Source organism: Callithrix jacchus, chromosome 4 (genome assembly GCF_049354715.1).
Source record: "Callithrix jacchus isolate 240 chromosome 4, calJac240_pri, whole genome shotgun sequence".
Taxonomy (NCBI): domain Eukaryota; kingdom Metazoa; phylum Chordata; class Mammalia; order Primates; family Cebidae; genus Callithrix; species Callithrix jacchus.
Window position 1 is genome coordinate 128,362,215 of NC_133505.1, and position 24,678 is coordinate 128,386,892.

Genomic DNA, 24,678 nt, shown 5'->3' on the forward strand with positions numbered 1-24,678 from the left:
TTTTTCACATTTGTGTATATGATATAATTTTTTTCTTTGTGATTACCGTGGGGCTAACTTAGAGTCTTGTAGTTATAATAGACTACTTTAACCTAATAACAACTTAGCATGCATCTTAGAAAAAATACTCTAGACTTTTTCAATCTCCTGCGCAATTTATATTTTATTTACTTTAATTTAAATCTTCATTTATTGTGTGTTAGCCACTAATTGTGTCTGTTGATGTTTTTAACTATTTTGACTATGAACCTTGGTACTAGAGGATTGAAAGATTTACATTGCTCCATTACAACACTGAGAAATTCCATGTTTGAATACTTATCTCTACTTCTGAATTTTGTGCTTTCACATGTTTTCAGAATAGTAATTATCTTCCTTTTGCTTCCAGTTGTAGCACTCCCTTAAGCATTTCTTGTGAAGCTGGTCTAGCAGTGATAATTCACTCAATTTTGCTTTTCAGGGAAGTTTGAAAGATACTTCTTCCCAGCACTTCCAATCTCTCACCTCGTTATCATCTGGTAGGCAGGTTTTCTACTAAGAAGTCTGTTTATAGTCTAACAGGAATTTCTTTATCTGTAAATTGAAGCTTTTCCCTTGATAATTTAAAAATTCTGTTTTGATAGTTTTAAGAGTAATGCACAACACACATAAAAGACATTTTAGGGTTGAATCTAACTGACAAACTTTGAGCCTCCTGAATCTGGATGTTGATATTTCTTTCAAGACTTGGAAAGTTTTCAGCTATTCTTTTGTTAAATAGGTTTTCTGTGACTTTCTCCATCTCTTCTCCCTCTAACATTTCAATAATGTGAATATTTGCTTGCTTAATGATATCCCATATTCTCTTCTTTGTTATTTTTATAACTTTTACTTCTTATTTCTTTTTTCCCCTTCTGACTGGGTTATTTTAAATGATCTGTCTCCAAGTTCAGGAACTCTTTCTTTTGCTTGATATATAGTTTGCTGTTGAAGTTCTTAATTGTATTTTTAAATTTATTCATTGAATTGCTTAGCTCTATGATTTCAGTTTGTCTTTCTTTTATGGTATCTATTTCTTTGTTAAATTTCTAATCTAGATCATCAGTTATTTCCTGGTTGCCTTAAATTATTTGTCTGTACTCTCTTATATCTCACTGAATTTCCTTAAGATCATAATTTTGAATTTCTTTTATGGCATTTAATTAATTTTCTTTCATTATTGGTCTGTTACTGGAGAATTACTGTGCCCCTTTGGGTGTGTCATAGTTCTTCTTGCTTTTTCATGTTTCCTGTGTCCTTATATTGGTTTCTGCACATATAATGGAACAGTCACCTTTTTCAATTTTACAAAGGAGCATTTCATAGGAAGAGACATTTTTCTGTAGATGGATTCTAGGGTGTCATTTGGGTATAGTATGTTGGCTTTGGTTCTAAGTAGACTCAGAAACAAGGTGTTTCCCATTGCATTGGTGACCTAGCCACTCATGTGAATATGGTAGAATAATGGCAGGGCCTAAAAGATGGAGACAGGCAGTGGCTACTGGCCTCCAGGGCAGGATATACTCCAGCAGTGAGTCTGGAGTTAAGGTGATGCTGTGCGTAGCAGCCTAGGACACAGGTGAGTAGCACACAATGTAGGGCTCCTACTTTGCAAGATAGCTGTGTGTTCTCCAGGCAACTCTCAAAACTGGATATGGGGCTTGTAGGACTATTCTGTAGCAGGGACTGCAGGTGTTTGTGGACTATTCTGTAGCAGGGACTGCAGGTAATGGGGAGTGCTAGGAGTCTCCAGCTATCTTTTTCCCCATAAGAAGTTCCTCCTGGCTCTGAACCAATTCTGGTGGGGTGGACAATGTGGCAGAAGTAGGTGATTTGCTTACCTCTCTGTAATGCTATGCTGAGTTTCTGTGCTCTGTAAGGATTTCACCACTACCTGCGTGCTCTCCAGCTTACTTCTTCAGTCAATCCATTTTTAATATAGTTGTTTATTTATTATTTTGTTGCCTTTTATTTTTGGAGGGACAAGCACTAAGTAATTCTAGTCGGCCATGTTGCTGATGTCACTCTTTTCTATTTACTTTCTTAACACCAGAGAGCAGGGTTTGTGATAAAAATTTTAGCACTTTAAATTCCCTATGGGTAAGTACTTTTTATACCTTTGAGTTGATAGTGAAGATAGTTGAGCCACTTGAAAATATTTTCTCTTGGTGAGTGACAGTATATTTTTTGCAAGATAAATGGCTATAATTAAAAAAAAATTATCTGCTGGCCTCTTTCGATGTTGTTTTGTTGACTAAAACCCTGTAACTAGATCAACAGTTTTAAATGTAATCAAAATATTAAAATTGCACTCTTATGAATAGCAAACAATGACATGGAAAAAGATTGAGTCTTTTGCCCAAAGTTACATGGCAAATTGGAGGTGGTGTCATCATTAATACAGTCTATTATCAAGGCAACAAGTGGGTTTGCATTTGCAAGGATAAGAAACTAAGCTCAAAACGCAATACAGAAGAATGATTGATGAAATAGATGAGAAGATGGTGTACCAACAAACAATTATGATTGGCAGTACTTTTATGACTTCCTTCTTACACTCGATCTCAAAGTGCTATATAATGAAATTAAGAAAACATTTGAGATGTTCAGCATATGAAAATTATTTGCTTTCCTAATAATTTTGGAAAGCCCAAAATTTGGAAAAATGGCATGCCCATTCATGACACTTGATTTCAATGTACATATTTAATTGCAAGAAATCTAGCTTAGAAAAATAATAAAACAAGAAGCCACCAAAGCCCAAATCCACAGTTATTTTTATGACACTGTTAAATGTTGTTTGCATCATTACAAAATTTTGCATGTGTCTATCACTGAATAATCATGTACCCAGTCTTAGGTAAAAATAACTGCATTTGCCAATAGTTTGCAGTTGAAATAAAAAAAAACCTCTTCAGCCAGAGAAACCTTTCAAAATATTTTAATATTTGCCTATGTTAATTTTCTGACATATGTTAATTAATTTATGACCCTGAGGTATTTTTTCAGTAACAGATTATGCAAGTCCTTTTTCTCAAGCAATTTATAGTTTAAAAAGGTAAATCAGCAATACTTATATATTAAGAAATTTTGTTAGGTATTTCTGTTAAAAATATTGCCCCACTTTGAATTTATATAAGAAAATTGGTGGGTTTATTCCAAGATTTATTTTTTAAATTTTTATAAAGTAAAATATACATATAAACTTTGCCATCTTTACAATTTTTAAGTGTACAGCTCAATGGTAAAAATATATTTATATTCTTTCCCCACCTACAACCCCCGCATCCACCAATCTTCATGAAATCCACTCTTTTTAGCTCCCATATATAAGTGAGAACATGTAACATTTGTCTGTCTGTCCTTGGATTATTCACTTAATAAAATGGCCTCCTGTTTCATCCCTGTTGCTGTAAATGACAGAATTTTATTCTTTTTTATGGATGAATAATATTCCATTGTATGTATATGCCACATTTTCTTTATCCATCTATCCATTGATAGATACTTAGGTTGATTTCAAATTTTGGTTACTGTGTATAGTGCTACAACAGACATTAGAGTGTAGATATTTTTTGACATATTTAGCTTCCTTTCTTTTGGATATACATCCAGTAGTAAAATTACTGGACAAAATGCACGTTCTATTTCTAGCTTTTTGAGGAACCTCCATACTGATCTTCATAGTGGCTGTACTAACTTACATTCCCACCAACAGTGTATGGGAGGTTCACTTTTCTCTGCATCTCTACTTCAGTTATTTTTTGTTGTTTTGATACGAGGCATTTTAATTAGGGTGAGATTATACCACATTGTGATTTTGATTTGCATTTCTCTTTTTATTAGTAATGCTGAATTTTTAAAAGATATTTATTAACCATTTGTATGTCTTCTTTTGAGAAATGTCTGTTCAAATCTTTTGCCCATTTTAAATTGTTATCAATTTTTTTATTATCGAGTTATTTGAGCTCCTTGTATATTCTGATTACTAATTCCTTGTCAGATGGATAGTTTGCAAGTATTCTCTCCCATTCTGTAGGTTTTCTCTTTGCTTTGTTGTTTTCTTTGCTATGAAGGAGTCTTTATTTTGACATAATCCCATTTTTCTACTTTTTCTTTAGTTGACTATGATTTTGAGATTTTACACAAGAAATCTTTGCCCAGACCAATGTACTGGAGTATTTCCCAAAAGTTTTCTTCTCATAATTTTATAGTTTCAGGTCTTAGATTCAAGTCTTTCATACATTTTGATTTGATATTTGTATATGGCGAAAGGTAAGAGTCTAGTTGTATGCTTCTGCATGTAGTTAGTTATGCAGTTATGCATTCTTTATTGAAAAGACTCTCCTTTTTTCATTGGAAGTTCTTGGAACTTTTGTCAAAGATGAGTTGCTTGTATATGCGTGGATTTTTATTTTCATTCTGTATATTTATTCCATTGGTTCATGTGTTTGTTTCTATGCCAGTATCATACTCTTGTGGTGACTATAACTTTGTAATAAATTTTGACATAAGGTAATGTGATGCCTCCACCTTTGTTCTTTTTGCTGAAGATTGCGTTAGCTATTCAGGATCTTTGATGATTCCATAGAAATTTTAGGATTTTTTTTTCTGTTTCTGTGAAGAATATCATAGATATTTTGATAAGGATTGCATTGAATCTATAATTGCTTTGGATAGTATTGACATTTTAACAATATTAAATCTTCCAATCAATAAGCATGGAATATCTTTCCATTTTTCATGTGTGTCATCTTCCATTTCTTTTCTTTTTTTTTTTTTTGAGACATAGTTTCACTCTTGTTACCCAGGCTGGAGTGCAATGGCTCGATCTCGGCTCACCGCAACCTCCGCCTCCTGGGTTCAGGCAATTCTCCTGCCTCAGCCTCTTGAGTAGCTGGGACTAAAGGCATGTGCCACCATGCCCAGCTAATTTTTGTATTTTTTAGTAGAGATTGGGTTTCACCATGTTGACCAGGATCTTCCATTTCTTTCATCCAAGTTTTGCTCCTTTATAGATGTTTCACTTCTTTTATTATTATTATTATTATTGAGATAGTGTTTCATTCTTGTTGCCTAGGCTGGAGTGCAATGGCACAACCTTGGCTCACTGCAACCTCTGCCTCCCGGGTTCAAGCGATTCTCCTGTCTCAGCCTCCTGAGCAGCTGGGCTTACAGGCATGCTCCACCATGCCAAGCTAATTTTGTACTTTTAGTAGAGATGGGGTTTCTCCATGTTGGTCAGGCTGGTCTCGAACTCCCAACCTCAGGTGATCTGCTCGCCTCAGCCTCCCAAAATGCTGGAATTACACACAGGAGCCAGCATGCCCAACATTTCACTTCTTTAGTTAGATTATTTTAGGTATTTTAATTTTTTTATAGTTATTATGAATGGAATTGCTTTCTAGATTTCTTTTTCAGATTGCTCACCATTGATACATATTACTAATTTTGTATGTCGATTTTGTATCCTGCAACTTTAGTGCATTTATTTTTTAGTTCTAACATTTTTTTGTGTGTGTGGAGTATTTAGGTTTTTCTAAACATAAGATCATGTCATCTATCAATACAGCTAATTTGCATCTTTCTTTCCAAATTGTCTGCCCTTTCTTTCTTTCCTTTTTTTTTTTTTTTTGCGACAGAGTCTTCTCTGTCATCCAGGCTGGAGTTCACTGGTATGATCTCTGCTTACTGCAACCTCCACCTCCCAGGTTCAAGGGATTCTCCCACCTCTGCCTCCCTACTAGCTGAGACTATAGGAACCCGCCACCACACCAGGCTAATTTTTGTATGTTTTGTTAGAGACAGGGTTTCACCACGTTGGCCAGGATGGTCCTGTCCTCAAATGTTTCGGCCTCCCAAAAATACCGGAATTACAAGTGTGAGCCACCGCACCTGGTCTGTATCCCTTTTATTTCTTTCTCTTGATTAATTGCTCTGGTCTTTCCAGATTTTTAAATGTATATGTAGGCACATCTATATTTAAAATTATTTTATTATTTCATTCCTTTTAAATAATTTTTTTTTAGAGATGGCATCTCACTCTGTTTCCCAGGCTGGAGTACACTGGTGTGATCATAGTTCACTGCGACCTCAAACTCCTGGGCTTAAAGAATTCTCCTGCTTTGGCCTCCTCAATAAATAGAACTACAGGTGTGTGCCACCATACCTGGCTAAATTTTACTTTTAATTTTTTGTAGAGATGAGGATCTTGCTATGTTGCCCAAGGTGATCTTCAACTTGAGTCCTCAAGCAGTTCTCCCATTTTGGCCTCCAAAATGCTGGGATTATAGATGTGAGCCTTATTTTATCCTTTGATGTTGGCTTTTTCCTGCTCTAACATTTAAAAATGACTCTATTTTTATAGGATGTTATGACCCAGTTATATGCCCTTATATAATTTTTTATAATTTCTAGAATTGATATAGCATGAGAAAGAATTCTTAAATGTTTAGCAGTTCACCAAGCATCATATAATCTTTTCTCCACATCATTGAAATAAACAACTTATCTTTGAAAATGTTTATTTTTATTTATCATTTTAAATTAATTTTATCAACATTCTTGGGATTTTTTTCTGAATTTATTCATTTCATAATCTGACTAGCTATTCCAGTGGCAATTAAATCATGTTTTAACTACTAACACTCAAGTTAGTCTGGTTCCCTTGGCTGTAACTTAGCTGGACTCACAGCACTGCTGGGCAATAGTGTGCCTGTTGTCATACTCTCGTCTAGTTTGTGAATCGTCCAGATTTTTAACTATTTTATGAAAACTGTATGTATTCATTTAATAATTATTTATTGAGAAATTATAATGTGTGGGGCACCATTCAAAGTGTGGCATAAAAATAGCAGTGATTAAACTAGACATTTTTTTTTTCTAGTTATGGGCAAAACCAAACATATGTAACATCAGGTAGTGAATGATAAATATGATGAAAACACCATAAAGTAAAGTGAGAGGGAAACAGTGATGGGAAACGACATTTAAGCAAATTAGCTTCCTAAAGGCCTGAGAGAAGAATGTTCCAGGCTGAGGGTAGAACTCAGGAAGCAGCTCCCAGCATAGAAATGTAAGTTCTACTTTGAGAAGTTTGACACAATCTAGTAAGATCTTTTTTCAGATCCTTTTATGACACTTCCCCATACTTTACATTTTTGTTGTTTCTCACTATAAGAAATAATTTTCCTATTGTTAAAACTCTGTTTTCACCATGCTATTTCCATTCCCTGTTGCCTGTTCAACAATTTTGTTCTACTTATTTTCTCCCTCTCTTTTATTTTTTTTTTTCTCTGCTACAGATTACCTTTATGGATATAAAGATGTTCAAGTCTCTCACATCTTAAAGTAATAATTATGATAAATTCAGAATATAATCCTTTGACATAACTCTCCCAGCTATTTTATTTATTTTTTATTTTTTATTTTCTTGAGGTGGAGTCTCTCTCCTTTGCCCAGGCTGGAGTAGAGTGGCATGATCTTGGCTCACTGCAACCTCCACCTTCTGGTTTCAAGCAATTCTTCTGCCTTAGCCTTCTGAGTAGGGGGCTACATGAGCAAGTCACCACACCTGGCTAATGTTTGTATTTTTAATAGAGATGGGGTTTTGCCAAGTTGGCCAGGATGGTCTCGATATCTTGATCTCATGATCCACCCACCTCACCTCCCAAAGTGATGGGATTACAGGTGTGAGCTACCACACCTGGCCCTTCCCAGCTTTTTTAAAAATCACTCTCAGGTCTTTTTACATAAACTGCCTTTCTTTTGCTTTTCCACCCTTTCTCCCTGCCCCCTATCGATGATTCCTTTTCCAGTTATACCAGAAAACAGCATTTAATGAAGTCAAGAATTATGGGGAGAGAAGTATGAAAAATAACATGAAAGAGCTATGCCTCAGAAGCTAATAGAATGTTTTACAAAGCATGGAATAATGAAAAGGGTCAGATGCTGCAGGTTCTTATTAAAAACAGACAAATTGCATAAGGGATCATAGAAATGTTGTAATTTAATAGGTTAGAAGTGGATTAGGTTTAGTGATGATAGCTTTACATAAGTCAATTTCACCTTAGCTGGTGAAATAGAAAGATCTAAAAATACAGTGGCCCGAATAGTATGTAAATTTCTCTCTCTGTCTCATGAAATATCTGGCCAGTGTAGGCTGGTGGGGGTTCCCTGCTGCAGGTGGTTATTCAGAAACTCAGGTTTATAGCATTTGCTACCCCTAGGATATGATCCTCTTCTTACAGTAGAAACTGGGTTGCTGCATATCTACATAACCTGTAAGAAGGGGATACCTAGCTACAAGGGAGGTTGAGATGTAGTTTCTAGCTAGACATTTGTGCATTCAAAACCCCAAACACTAGATTTTTGCAACTTTCTTCAGTGAAACTGATGCTCCTGACAGCTGTTTCTCAAGTGGATGAATTGTTGCTTTGCTCCAACATTCTATGAATATGCCCTGTATATGCCAGATGCTTCATATAGTGTCCCTAGGGATGAAGAAAAAAATGTTTGCCAGGTGAATAGTTGCTATCCTGTTAAGCTGTGGCTATGTTAATTTTCACCAGTCTAGATATAACTTTTAGAATAACAGCTAAAATCAGATAAAATTGTTGCAATTCACAGTCATTCTCCAAGGTCCATCTAACTATCTTCCCAGGGGCTGACTTGCAGGGTCCTCAAAAAATTCCTAGGTCTAGAAACTGAGTGGAGCCTATAAGACTATAAGAAGTCATAAATCTGCTTTTTGGTGACTCAAGACAGATTTCTGTTCAAAAGGAATATACTTTTTTCCAGTTAGATAGGTCAACTAATACCTCATAAACTGCCCATCCACTTCATTACAGGGAACATTGTCATTAGCCACAGCCACAGATTCCTGCAGGTCACAATACTGATTGCCACCCCATCTCTGTGGCCAATTATGGTAATTGCAACCACCTTTTCTCTGAGGGTTAAGCACTACCACATGGCCTTTCCTACCCCAGGATTGCATTATTCTTGTTGAAATGAGAGATTTCAAGAAATGAGAGATCCTAATACAATGGCGGCATTCCCCATCTTTATTTTCAGTTTGCCAAAGAGCCACTTCCAAGCTTTCTGAAGATGCTATTTTCTTCTTGGTGAATTTTCTTACTTGCCTTGATGGAAAGAGTATTAATTTTTTGAATGCCTTCACAGGAAAAGGCACACTGTTCTCTGGCATCTCCTGATGGACAGAGAAGGAAGGCGTGTACGTTGCATATAATAAATCAACCTCACCAGCTGTGGTGGCTCACCCCTGTAATCCCAGCACTTGGGGAGGCTGAGGCAGGTGGATCACCTGAGGTTGGGAGTTCAAGACCAGCCTGACCAACATGGAGAAACCCCATCTCTACTAAAAATACAAAATTAAAATTAGCTGGGTGTGGTGGCATATTCCTATAACCGCAGCTACTCGGGAGGCTGGGGCAGGAGAATCTTTTCAACCCAGGAATTGGAAGTTGTGGGGCCAGCCTGGGCAACAAAAGTAAAACTCTGTCTAAAAAAAAAAAAAAAAAAAAAAAATCAACATTAAGACCTTAATTTGCTAAAGTCTGTCTGTCTGTATTTATTTATTTATTTTGCTCTAAATTAGGGCAGGGAAGTTCTGGCAGATTAATATCATGAAATGTTTTAAATTGAATCCAGACTTCACTAGTCAACAAAGGAAACTGCTAGAAGTGCTTAGCATTGCCTTGGCTGGCACGTTAATTCAAAACACTGAAAGTGCACCTACTATCTATTGATGAATTGGCTCAATTCACTCTTATATTTTGTCTTCTTCAGTATAACACTCTTAGAAACCATCCCTACACAGATTATAAGGTTTCTGATGATCCAGTTTTAAAAGATGTTTTAAGTTTTGTGGTGTATACTGTCTCTTTTTTGAAATAGGTTTATCAATTCTATACATGAGGGCTGCTTAGATATAGCTCTAGTTAGGATATAAAGGCAATGAGTGATAGTAGGGGGTGAGTTTTGAGAAGAACTGGCATCCCTTTGTGAGTCAAAAGTGCAGATTGGGCCACTGAAAGGTCTTTCTGTACAGAAAGATTATTTTTCTAATACTGGGAAAAAAAGGCTCCTTCTTTATGCAAAATCATCTTGAGGTGATTTGGAAAATCAAAGTTTACACCTTCAAATGGGTCTATCCTATCCAAATATCCTCATCCCAAGTCTCACAGTGCAACTTCTCAACCAATGCCCTAACCTTGTTTTAAGTGCTTTGGTAATGATGTGCATTTATAAAATGCAGCAATTCTACTACCTACACAATTACACATTTGAGCCCAATCTTCAGGCATGTCTGCACTGTAGTTACTAGATATAAGGGATTCTTTTAAGGTTCATTACAGGAGCTTTCTAGTTCTCCACTAGTACTTTGTGTTTGAAATTTAAGTTTCTGTACATTTATTTTTTGTTTCTTTGTGAGCTTTCTGCATAGTCGTAGGTAGCTAGCCAGCCCCATACTCTTTATAATTATCATTATTGTCATAGAAACAAAATGCAACAGGCATAGGATACCTGCTCCTCCATCGTATGCCTTCACTGGCAATAATCTAAGTAATTATGATGGCACAGCAAGCCATTACCTGTCTCCCATTTTCCTTCAGGAAGATAATGCCTTCATCCAACATTTAACAAACTAGTTTCTGAATCCTCTATTGAATAGCTACTTTATGTGGCTATTCCTGGTAGTAAGTACTGTATTAGTCAGAATCCAGTTCTCCAGATGGTTCAAATGCAGAGACTTTAATGAAGGACTACTTATGGATGTGTGTATGGGGTGAAGGGACAGTGAGAGGCATCCATGGGCTAACATCAGTAAGAAAGCATGTCACTCCCAGGATAAAAAGGTTAGGGATGAAATGAAGTTACTCAAGCACAGAGGAAGCTAGGATTATTTTAAAAAATGGGCCACCTTGTTGAAGCATTGGTCTTAGAGGGATGCAGCTAGTGCTAAATATACCTGCCAATGCATGGAAACGTTAGGGAAGAAATACTCTTACCTCTCTTTTTTATATTTTCCTGCCAGTGCTTCCAGTCACTGAACTGAACTGGAAACCAATCAACAAGGGAAACCAGGAGATGCAGTCCTTGAAGATCAGCCTCCTGGCCACAAGAAGGGCAGGGGAAGAGAATACATAGATCTGTAGAGAAGAGTGGTGATGGGAGCTGCCAATAAAGAACTATCAAAAGAGGTAACTATCTCACATGTCATCTCATTTTATCCTTGCACAGATGCTGTCACCATTTCCCCACATTTTATAAATAAGGAAAGTGAGGGTCAAAGTGGTCAAGTAAGTTGCTTAAGATCCCATAGCTAGTTAATAGCCATGCCAAGGATGAAACCATGTCTGTCTAGTGCATTTTACAGTTCTTCCTCTGCCATACCATATCAGAACTTAAACATTTAGATCTGAGCATAAAAATGAAAAGATATTGAGTGATAGACTTGGAATGAAGAGAGGACACACACAAAACACGCGTTTTTCACATCCTTGAAACAAATAATTTTAAATAAATTTTCTCAATAGAATTTATTACAACCTGAGATTATTGATTTACAAGTTTTTTACTTACTTGAATGTAGGGAATCATGAGGGCAATGGTTTTGTTTTTCTTCTTTATTGCTATATTCCTGGTGCCCAGATCGTTTGCACAACATTTAGTAGATTTTTCAAAGAATATTTGTTGATTGAAAAACTAAATGAATGAATAAATGAGTGGGTTAGAATAACAATCATAGTTACACCTGTACTAAAGGCAATCAGTTCTCTTTTTACTCCAAGTTTTAACCTCTATAATAACGAATATAACATATTGACCACAGTAACCTTTAAACACTTATTAAGAATGTATATAAAATTATTTCTCTTATTTAAGATAAAAGCCACGTTTTCCTTCATCTTTTCCTTATACAAACATTTTCAAATAAATTACCGTTTTGGGTACTTTCTTCTGTGCACAGTTCAATTTTTCATTAAATTTCTGAAAATGTTAATACTTGCTAACACAAATTTAATATAGTTCTCCGCATGTTGACTGACTTGTCAAGAGCAAAGTAGGGTGATTGCCTTCCTTTTTTTGGTAAATATATCCCTATTAATTAACCTATCAGTAAAAACAATTTTCCATTGTAGCTATATTCTGTTGTTAATTCAAATTGAATATGCAGGGAACTAAAAACATTATTTTTTATAAAAGCTACTCTTAAATTCATTGTGTATAGGTCTGCCTGACAGTCTTAAAACCAAATTTTGAGTTTAATCACTGAACAATCTGCAGAAGTACAACCATATGTGTTTTACCCACCACTTTATCTGTAATTCATAGCACAGTAACTCATATACACTAATAAAATGAATAATAATGGTAACCATTTATGAGCACTCACTTATTTTCCAGGCACAGAATACATATCAGATTACTGTTGCAGTCACTAGAGTTGGCTCCTGACTAGTGAGACTTTATCATTACCAGTTTTAGTGACACATCTTAAATTCCAGGTTTAAGATGATAGTGGAAATTCATTGCAATGAATTCATTCATTTTCTTGTAATGTATTTTAAGGATCACTTGGCACTGAATAAAGACCTGAGATTCTAGTGTATTCAATCTGCATTGACTCACAGTGTGTATTGGTAGAGCTGTTTCATCCCATTTACCTAGCACCCACTTTTTCTTATGCTTTCCTTTTCTAATTTCTTATTTTTTTTTTAGTTATCTTTTTGTATAACTTTCCTGACTCCATGCTTTGACCTAAAACATGAAATAAGACGTAGAGAGAATAAAGAAAAATTACTGCAACATCCCAGGATGTACCAGGGTTTGTGAGAAGTATAATTGTGTTTGGTGAATGCAAGAGAAAGGCAAATGTTTCTGAGAATGTTTGACTATTTCTAAGAATGGCTATGATATCCTACGTGTTCATTGTAACTGGCATTACTACATGAGGTTGGTAAAATGTGTACAAATCACTTTCTGAAATACAACAGGGTCTTAAATGCAAGGGTCTTTATTTTTAAGGCAACTTATTGTATCATATAACACGAGTGGCAAATCACATAATGTTTAATGTGCAGTCTGAGGCAGAGTCAAGAAACAATGGAATATTTTACTTCCCATTGGTCACTATAGATTCAATGATATTTTTCTCAATTCTCCCTCTTACCATGTGTCTGGCAGTGCATGACCGTAAGTGGAGATTTCTCTATTCCATTGATGTTGGGTTTGGCCACATGAAGTTTTTGGTCAATGAATATGGAATTCTGAACCGAGCTCTTAAGAGACATCCTAGGTTTTTGCTTGCCTCCTTGGCCTTCTGTGAACCACTGTGAAGAGAACCTGACTTGGGTAGCTCCTGGTTCTAGGGGTATGTGGAGATATATAAAGCCCACTTGCAGTTAACCTGAAGCCAGGGATGAAGCACAGTCAACTCAAAGCCTGAAGCAAAACCATCCCAAACAAACCACAGACCTGTAAGAGAGGAAATAAAGACTTGTGTCACCAGTGCACTGAACTTTTCAGTGGTTTGTTATGTAGCATCATAGTAGCCATAGCTGATTAATACAGTTACATTGAATTTGGGGGAAATTTTCAAAAGAAAGGATAAGAACAAACAAAGTTAAAGATGATGTCAGGAAAGGATCACAAGAGAGAACTTCTCCTTTTAAAAGCTAAGAGAGGAATGAAAGTCACTAAAAAGAATCAAAGTTCCTTTTGCCTTCAATTCCTGGCCTCCTCTCAAGCACTGTTATTCCCATATCAAAATTTCAGTTTTTAGATTACCCACTAATGTGAGTAGGGAATAAAAATGTCTAGCAGCAAAGGAATAGTCTAATTTTCTTAAATGAGAATACACTGGGAGATGAAGGGTAGGCACAGATGGGCTGTTTAGTTCAACCTGCCTGAATCAAAATTTCCAGTTAAAATTCTGTGTGCCTCTCAATTAGGTTTAAATGTTAGAGGTCCGCTTATGGAGTACAGTATATCTGCTTTTGACATCGCAATCATGTGTCATGGAAAAAATAATAGGACTTGGGGGAAAAAATAAAAAGAAAAGAAAAAGACAACATTCTTGGGAAAAAGTTCTGAAACATGACCTGAGTTGAAGCTTCCTTTGAGTTTCTCTTCGCTCCCATCACATTAGGAGAAGCTGAATGGAAAAACGGATCCATTGTTTTTAAAACTGGGAAATTAGAAAGTTACTCTTCAATGCTTTTATGAATATATAACTAATGGGAAATAAATTCAGTACATTCTTTAACTGCTACCCCTCCCCCCTACAAGAGTGATGCTTCTAATTCAGCATGACCTGCTGTCAGCTCAGGAAATTTCCATACTGAGATTTTCCTAGCAGAGTCAAAACCAGTCACAGTTAGAAACTTATACAAAAAATATTAAATGAGAGTGCTTGAAACTGCATTTAAATTCTGTCTTGAAAAGTTGCAAAGTGCTTGGTTAATAATTTTCCATAGTGTCATTTTTAAACTATTTTGGCAGGCTCTATAAACAGTACATACATTTACTGTTCACATATTAATAAAACGGCCTTGTATTTCTTGGAACAGAGTATCGTTGAGAAAGTAAAAATTTATCCCAGTACACTGACATTATCCAGCTCATTATGAGTGACAGGTTTGGGTAGACCTTGGCCTGGCAGTAAATGAGAATGAAAGAGGAATTTGGAGCAGGTTGGTCTCTCAGGCAAAATAATGGTGTGGATTCCAGGTGGAAGAAACATTGTTTGGGTTTTGGAAATGCCTCCATCCCTTTTTCCCAGCTGTTTAACAGCACATTCTGCAAAGATGTTATTTCTGTACTATTCTAGGCCTACTGTTAAGAGAGTACCAAGATCCATCCATTTTCTCTTTATTTTTTTTCCCTGAATTTTTTAAGGCTGTTCAGGAAAACCCAGTGAAGAGAGAGAAACAGCACATTTAGGAGACAGAGTCCTAAAGGAGATATGGATTCATAATCTGGTCAGTTATTAATTACACAGTGAGTAGACTAGGAAACAAATAGGAAACTGCCAACTTTCTGTCACTGGGATAATGGAAACGAGATGGAAGAGAAAGGAGTTCCTAGACAACCCAAATCACAATTAAAGGAAAAATAGTCAAATGGATTTGATCAAAACATTTATTAGGCAATTTTCAACATTTGGGAACAAAAGTACTGTTCTGTAGGCAAAAGTACTATTATGTAGATACTTCTCCCTCAGACTGCCTTTCCATTCCAAGGTTGGGCAGCAGCTGGGGCACTGCGTCCTCTGCCTCTCAAGCCAGGAACTTTGCAGCCATCCAAAAGTGTAAAAATAATATAAATTTAGTTCACAAAGATTTTAAATTTCAAATAAGCTGTCAAAAATAATGAACAGTAAGATTTTCTGTTAGTCTGACCTGTTTGTGTTTAATAAATTAATGGAATAGGAGCTGTGCAAGGCAGATTTAGAGCTCATGCTCCCTTCCTTTCCTCACTTAATTGCTCCAGTTTCACACTCAATATAGTGGCTTTGTCTGGGTTGACGGCTGACCCTATAATTCACTCTCAGAAGGCAGACCTAAGCCAGGATTAAATTAGAGCTGGGACTGAATTCACCTTCTCACCACCTACAGCACCAAGTGCAGGATCCAATGTGTAGCAAAGGCTTCAGCAATATTTGCTGTATGAAAGCATGAATAAGAGACTGTTAGCCAGGAGAGAAGTGTTGATGTTTAAGGGGCTCAGTAAACAATGCCTCTCTATTCTGTTTGGCTTATGAACTAACTGAGAAGTAGGACAAAAGAATAAATCAGATAGAAAACAGAATAATTCCCAGTGAAGCTAATGAAATAGAATATGGTTTATATGCGTGGGCAAGTGGACTTCCAAATACTGATCCTCGGAATTGATCAAATTACCTAGCCAAGTACAAAACGTACTGGACTACCTGATGCCTTCTCCCAAAAAAGAGATGGTGATAGAAAGGGACTACTTTATATGTATCTAGTTTCTTTCAGATTTACCCATCAGATTGAATCTCGCGTCTTTCTGAAGAGAAATAAACAAAGGAGTAGAGAGAGGCTAAGAATATCACATTGGTAGGATTTCTCCATATAGAAGGCAACTCCGACAGGGAGCACTGTTAACAGAGACAATAGGTGAGAGCAGGTGCATTTTGTTACACAAAATAGTGTCCTTTGGTTATTGTTAGTTTCAGGCATTAAATCTCTACATTTTTTTTTTGGTTGACTTTTGAGTAAATAGGAAAAATCTTCAAAGTTCCCAAATGTATTGTCTTACTGTTTGTCTCCACAAGTTAGCATTAGTCAGCCCCCAGATAATGAAATTGACTCAAACTTCCAAAATTCTGAGCACACCATTATGGAGGTGTCACTGAATGAGGCCACTAATAGAATTACACATGAATCATGCGAAAAATTCAATGATAACAGTATTTTAAGTCTGTCCGAGGATTTGTGAAATATTGTAGGCTATAGGAAGCTTTTGTGTTAAATCTGTACATAATAGTATTTTAATGCCACGAACACACCGAGGAATATCTTCAAAACAGTCAAATAGGGCCAAGCGTGGTAGCTCACGCCTGTAATCCTAGTACCTTGGGAGGCCAAAACAGGAGGATTAGTTGAGCCCAGGACTTCAAAATCAAGACTGGATGACACGGTGGGAACTTATTTTTCCAAAAATTAATAATAATAATAATAAAATATCTGGGTGTGGTAGTGTTTGTCTGTAGTCCCAGCTACTAAGGAGTTGAGGTGAAAGGATCCTTGAGCCCGGGAATTCAAGGCTACCATGAGAGGAGCTAGCACCACTGCCTTCTACCCTGGAGGACAGAGTGAGAGTCTGTCTCAGAAATAAAAACAAAAAAATCTAAATATGGATTTGTATTTTAGTCCCAAGAAAAACAGAACCCCACAAAAATCCAACCTTAACTGATTTTAGGATAAAAAGTCTTAGAAACTACCAAGCAGCACATGGTTCCCATCAGAATATAACTGAGTCTGGTCAGCCAAAAATTCACCCTTGAACTGACAAGTGGTTTAAAAGCCACCAAGAACATGGTCAAATTTATTAAATTATACTCAAAGAAAAGTTTTATCTTATTTCATTTTTTATAATCAAATTTTTTCTGTTTCCATTTATTTAAAAACAGCTAAAGCATATTTCAAATGGGGAATACTGAGAAAGATTGAAAGTTGTCACACAAATGAAATTATCTAAATATAATGAAATAATTACAAATTGTACCTATCTGGGAAACTTAGAAACTGAATAGGAATGGTTTAAAAGGGGAAAACAAAAAAGGTAAATAACTCAGGCCAAAATATTATATTTAGAGAATTAAGTTTGCAATGGAATTGTTTCCTTCTTGAATTGAAGCCGAGTCAGTAGAACCTTTTAATAAAAATCAATATTGATAAAAATTTATGAGTAATTCTGACTCTATTTTTAGCTATAGTTCTCATGGAAAAAATATACAAAATTATGTAGATACTTTCTGAGTTCATCTACTGTGAATTAATTCTGCTTTTGTATGAGTTAATTACAAACAGATATTTCTTAATGGTTTAGACCACCTCTTCCTTGAAATGTTTTTCTATGATACTTTCATAACGAGGGCATAATAACCTCTTAAGTTTTTATATGTTCTTATCAATTTGTAGTATTATATTATCAGTAGCATATAATTTTGTGCAATCTTCTTTTACAAAATAATTTTAAAGTTTTGTGGAGAATCACATAAATATAAAAATACAGAGAATGTTACAGAAATAAAGCTTCTACATTACTATGCTTCCTTATCTTTTCAATTTCTTTCACCTCATTTTTCCAACAATCTGCTTATGACTATTTGCCAACCTCCCAATGTGCCTTGTCTCAGAAAGCTTCTACTCCAATGCTTTCACACGCTACATTTTGAACCTAGATGTTCTCCTGTCGCTTGTGGTTCAATCCTAATTTTATGCTTCCTAGGAGAATTTTTTTTTTTAAGAAGCCATATAAGTGACTAAAATTCAACAGTTTTAAACAAAACTCATTTTTTTCTCCCTCAGACTGTTTGCAATTCCATTCCGAGGTTGGGCAGCAGCTGGGACTGCGCCTATCTGCCTCTCAAGCCAGGAACTTTACAGTCATGCTTTTTTTTGCCACCTTTCCTCCCTTACATTCATTTTTCTCACTATACCTTATTTGTCATCAAACCACCAAGGTTTTTGTAATAAAGTTTTTTCTCCTATGACACAGTACTCTGTTATACCGTATCTTCTACAGTAGGATAGACAAAAAGACCATTTATGGTACAAATATTAATTCCAATAGTATGGCGATCATTCTGGGTTACTGTAGTAAGTGAGTTACAGAGAGTTTGGTCTGATTACTCTTTAGGTTGATAAAAGTTTGAAGGTAGGCATAGCTACCTGGGGCCAAAATAACAATCTTAACTATGGATTATTAGCAGCCTGATAAAAATAGAACACTATTTCTTTTAGACTTAGGGGTACAAAATTATCAATTAGCAAACATAAAATACTTGAACTCCTACAGCAAACACTAAGACTTTTTGTGTTCCTTAAAAGAACTCTTAAGGTGCTGTCACTTGTTCTGGCTTCTGGGACTGCTTATGTACTTTGGCGGCAGCACAGCTTCTGATATTCTGAGTAACAAGTTATTGGCACCTACGATTCTTTAACCCTGGTGTTACTGTGACACAAATATGGTGATATTGTCTGTTCACACTCCTTCCTTTAACTTCTGATTCCTCTTCCTGCTCGCTAGTTGGTTTAAGAGCCAGCCATCTTATGGGACAGCTTTAAATTCAACCTTGTCTAGAAGTGGAAGGATGGATAAAACATAGATTTCAAGACATTGTCATTCCTAGGAGTATTGCTTATTTATTTCTTAAAAAATTATTTGGTAAGTAAGTGCAGTGATTCTGTCTTTATGAGTACAAAAAAAATGTCATTGTATTTACTTCAGTCATTATGCAAAGGGAATATAGCTCTATATTACTTATATATATATTTATTTAGTTTATATACTTGTAGTTTTTACTTTCCTTTGAATACCATTTCTTTGTTAAATAATATAAAAATTTTCACCAAAATTACAGCAGATTAATAAAGAGTAGTTTAGTTCATTAAAAGATACACAGATGAGTTTGATCAAAATTCATGGCTTCCTTACTAACTGAACTCATTAATCAGCTAACAGTGTCAGTAGTAATTTGCTATTATCAGCATCTTTTTATGGTCATTTTACTAATTAAAATGTTAGCTTTGATTTGAGGCATAGGAAATATAAATTGAAAACTACTTATTCTAACTACAGATTACAGTGAATTACAATCACCAACATATTACTGGTTTGTTTGTTAAAATTTCTGTGGGATGGCATATGCAAGTCTGTGGGTCTTGTGGATATTCCCATCTTTGGGTCTTGTGGATATTCCCATCTTAAAGGTGAATGGATATTTTGCAAGACTTAAAGTAAAATTACATGTCAAGAAAGTGTTAGATCAAATGGAAGAATTAACAATACCTTTATGTGTTATTGCCCTTCCATTTAAGAAAAATAAAAGTTTTTATTCAAACCTGTAAATTACTCCTGTCATCTCACTGAATATCTTAAAAGTGTCAAAACAAAACTTTAATTAATTGCAAAGAAAGACTAAGGCTTTAAGATATATTTGTCTTAAGTAATAAACTTTTCAGTCTCCAACATAATAATGAACAAAGCCACGGGCGAAAGGGTGCAACTGAGGGATTGTTGTCCCTCTTTGACTCTGATCAGTGTAATCAGTGTGTTCATAAACATGTACGGGAAACTGGAAAGAGAATAGAAAAAAAAAATTTGTTTGTACTGTTCATTCAGGCCCCTGTAGCTGTGGGATCCAGGGATTACCATCAGTAGAACTTCCAAGCCACCTTTTTCCTTATTTATCTGAAAGACTGTTGTGATACAAAGAACACTTACGGAGGGACCCCCTAGACTGTTTCATTAATCTTTTACGTTTAAGGCAAACCTACGCATAAATGCTCATATGAGACAAAGGAATTACGTTTATGGAGAATTCCACAACCTCCACAAACACGCCATTCCAGTGTTTAACAACTGTCATGAAGTTCTGCCTTATTCTATAAAGTCATTCTTTGTCTCGACTTTGTGCTCTGACGAGATTGAGAACATCTGGTCCTCATTCCTAATATAATGACATTTCCTGCTCCAGAGTTCCTTTTTAAATCACCCTCAACCTTCTCTTCTTTAGGCTAAATTCCAGGTCTGCTCACTCTTCTCCAGAGTCAAACGTACCAACCTTTTCAGTATGATCGCCCTCCTAATTCGTAAAGAGCCACTCTCCTTTAGCCCAGAACCAGTCCCTTAGCTGAGAGGAGCGGAACTTCCCACCTGATTCCTGCTGAGCTTTCACATGATCACCTTCCACATCTCTGCATGCTCATTACCTTCATTTAAGTTCTCAAACATGCTCAAGGAAAAGAAACTCTTTTAATTTCGGGAAGAGACATTTCTTTCCATCAACTTGCTTTCTTTCTCTGTCCCAAGGGAAGATTGCAGATCACACTGAGCTCTGGGAGTCAAGTGGCAGACAGCTGTGGCTTCAGCTTTCAGCGGTCACACAACTCCAGAGGGACTGGAAGGTCAAGGGAAGCATGTAGAACTGCAAGCTGTTCACGTGGCTTCGAGGAGGAGATGACCAACCCTTAGTAAAACCCCGTGTGCCGGACATGCCATTGGGACCGGCCCGCTAATTGAAAACAGCAGGCGTGGCTCTGCAGCTCTTTGACTTTAGCACTCAGCTTAGCATAACTTTTCCTTCCACCGGAAAGGCAGTCCTCAGCCTGGAAAGCTGTGTTATTAAAAATATATATATCTGAATAAACCACTGCTCTAGTAGAAGATAAAGAAACATCTTTATTTTCTTTGTTAGGAAGTTTCATCTTATTTAATTAATTTCTTTTTTTTTTTTTTTCAACTGGGCCAAAGCTTGACACTGCTGTCCACAAATATTTTATCATATTAGTATGGAAAATATCTATTAATGAAATTCATTTTTCAATATCATGAGTGCCCTGTTATTTTTACTACAATTTCTTTTTCTTTTTTCTACATCAAAGTAACACAGGCAAATAGTTCAATAAGTTTGTGTTATTTTTATGGAATAGCAATAAAATGCCTACCTCTCCCCACCCCAGTTTTCTTTCTTGGAAGCAACTACTTTATTGTCTTTTGGCTATTTCCTTTATTACTTACCTCTGTTCCTTTAAATAATATGCTTAGTGTTAGTTACGGTTTTTTTTTTTTTAAGCAATACATATTGACTTTCTACTATGAAAAATTAACATTTAATTTTTGTTATTACTCCACCTCTTTCTCATTCATTTTCTGTTTTCCTAACCTCTCAATATAATTATATCATGATTTTAGTTAAATAGGTGATAATTATTCACATTATTAAAAATAGTATGTAGGCCCGGAGCAGTGGCTCATGCCTGTAATCCCAGCACTTTGGGAGACGGAGGCAGTCAGATCACCTGAGGTCAGGAGTTCGATGCCAGCCTGACCAACAGGGAGAAAACCCATCTCTACTAAAAATACAAAATGAGCCAGGCATGGTGTTGTGTGCCTGTAATCCCAGCTACTTGGGAGGCTGAGGAAGAAGAATCACTTGAACCTGGGAGCGGAGGTTGTGGTGAGCAGAGATCGTGCCATTGCACTCTACCCTCAGCAATAAGAGCAAAACTCCGTCTCAAAATAAATAAATAAATAAAAATAGCATATAAATGCATAATGCTATTTACTGATTAGCTATATAGGATAATATGATTATTCTCCACCATTTACATAGCATTTTATTTTTCCTAGAATTATACATTTTTCTACTTTTTTCCCATTCAGTTTTGTATATATTTATCATGAATTCATTTCTAAACTCTCACAAGTTATCTGTATCTCCTTTTTAAATGTTTAAACATCAAGTGTTTATCAGTTATTTCTTGTGGCTGTATTTCTTCTGAAGCTTTTCTTGCATGCTAACTTCTTTGTCTTCAAATTGATATGTTATACATGTACATAGTCTTCTACAGCTTTTTGATCTGCTCTAATCTGGACTGGTTTCTCTCAAGGCCTGGTTCATAGCCATCATCACGGTCTTTCCCTTGACCATTACACTGAGAATTCCATCTGCTTCCCTCTTGAGTGGATCTACTGTTTTCTAGATTCTCTTTCCTTTATATGGATTTATTCCCTTATTTTGGTGGAAGACAACCTCTCAATCATTTGTTGAGAAGGTGTATGTAAGTGACATTTTAGATCTTTCAAGTTTGAAAACATCTTCATATCATCACATCAATAATTTGGTTGAGTTTAGAATTCCAGGTTGGTATTATGGTCACTCAGAATTTTGACAAATTTCCTCCATTGGCATCTAGTTTCCGGTGTTGCTGCTGAGAAGTCTCAAGCTGATCTGATCCTGGATCCTTCGTAAGTAATTTATTTTGTTTTCTTTCTGGATGCAGACAGAATCTTCTTTTTATCCATGTTGCTCTGAATTTCGCAAAGGTATGCTTTGTGGAATTCACTATCAGGACTGTGTTGAGCACTTGTTGGGCCCTTTCAGTTTAGTGATATTTCTTGGATTACTATTATGTAACTTCTACTCAGTTCTCTGTTCTGTCTTTACTGATACTTTGTTTTCAAATGTTGAAATTCCTGAATCAATATTCTAATTGTCAATTATTATTCTTTTTACAAATCTATTTCTTTTACCTTTCTACTTCCTGGAGTTTCCCACCCCCATCCTTATTTTTCATTTCTTGTACTGGAGTTTAAATTCTAACCAGTACAAGGTTACAATTTACATTATTAAATATATTTGAGTTTCAGAAATTTTTTTTATTTTACTTTTTGGATTATTTTAAGGTAGAAAACATCTATTAATCCATGTTCTGTTTGATATGGCCCTATTCTTGTTTCATAAATGCTACATTTTCTCATATTGCTAATGAGAGTAATGATTCTCTTATTTTAAATTCTCAAGTCCCTCTCTAGACTCTGGATCTCCTATTTGTTTTCATTTTGTTTTTTGTTTTTTTGTAATATTTAAGAATTTTGCGCTAGCAGATTTCTTCAAACGTTGACAATCGTCAACTGCTCTTAAATAGTAAAGATTATGACACAAATCAACTGATTAGAAACTTAGTTCTCCCTGTATGCTTCACTCTTCATGTGTTCTGCCTGAGGTATTTCACTGGGGGAAGCCTGGGTATCATTAACGGGGCTTTTCTCTTGAGCTGATCAAATTCCCCAGATAAGAATTCTACAATCTTCTGCTTGGGAGGCAGTACTCAATTGCCAGTATTCTAGAAACCAAGCAGCAGAAGAAAACTGGGACCTCAACACTGAATATTAAAACTTCCTTAAGTTCTCCTCTTCTCTGTAAAAAATCCCCAAATCTCATCTTTTCCTAGTGCCCCGCAGAGCATGTCTGCTTTATCTTCTGCAGAGGAAAAACATCCTGTATTAAGTTAAAGTGGGAGAAGGGCAGTTACACAGGGTGATGGAGAGGCTCTAGAAGGTATAACTGTTTCTTAAGTTTTCAAATAATTTTCTTTTCAGCCTCACCTTTAATGTCCTTTCACAGATACCTGATACCGTTTACCAAGCTGTTTGGGACATTATGGTTTCTTCTTAGTTTTCTCAACTATCATCTTAAGATTGTTTTCTGTCTTACAATGTCAGTTATCACTTTTTGAGCTTTCTACATTTTCTTGATCTGTTATTATTTCTAGTTCCCTTTGACCTAGGTTTTATTTAGTAAGCTCTATTTTGTTATTTTAGAGAAATTTAAATGGGTGAAGGAAAATCTATATGTTCAATATACGGTCTTTAACCAGAGGTCAATTGGTTGCCATTCATTCTTTCACTTATTCTTTTAAAATGTCTAAACCAGGGATACAAATGAGTAGATCACACACGCCTACTCAGACATGAGGCATTAATCCGTAAACCCTGCTACTATCTTTTGGATTACATCTACTTGATTCGACGACGTATTTTATCTCCAGTTTTGCAAATATTTGGGCTTGTAATCTCTCTCTGTAGACAGAAGTGGCCTTGGATTCCTGCCTTACAATATACCAGACAGTTGACTTTGGATGATTAACCTAACCTCCCTACATTTCAATCTCTTTATCTCTAAATGGGGATAAAATCATTTTCTTCTATTACTATTGCAAGAATAGCTATATTGCATGCAAAGTTCCTGGAATGTAGCCGTTATAATTACTTCATGATTTTTCAAATATTGTTTCTCTAAACTTTTCCTTTCCTGAAAATACCCAAAATAACTAGCTAGCTCTGTTTATTCTGTTTTGAGCTAAAGCTATGACTTTTGATCAAAATCAAATCAATCCAATGGATACTAATTGTGACATATTCTAACCTCAAATATTTGAGGTAGAAATATACATTATGATAGTTGTTTTACAGTTATTCATCAGAACTTTATTTCTTAGTAATTCACGTCTTTAAAGGCTTGTAATTTTTTTCAAGGTGCTTACCATAGCTGAATTTCATATTTTCTTCTGTAAAATGAGAATAATGATATCTTCT

At 35.7% G+C, this 24,678-nt stretch overlaps 1 long non-coding RNA gene across 2 annotated transcripts in view; it reads left to right on the forward strand.

The window, feature by feature from the left end:
* The window catches only part of LOC118152967 (uncharacterized), a 197,848-nt gene that overhangs the window by 52,688 nt on the left and 120,482 nt on the right, over positions 1 to 24,678 (forward strand). For both annotated transcript variants that reach the window (XR_008480811.2, XR_004742054.3), the window contains exon 2: positions 11,078 to 11,243. This is a non-coding gene — a long non-coding RNA (uncharacterized LOC118152967). The remainder of the gene's footprint in view (positions 1 to 11,077; positions 11,244 to 24,678) is intronic.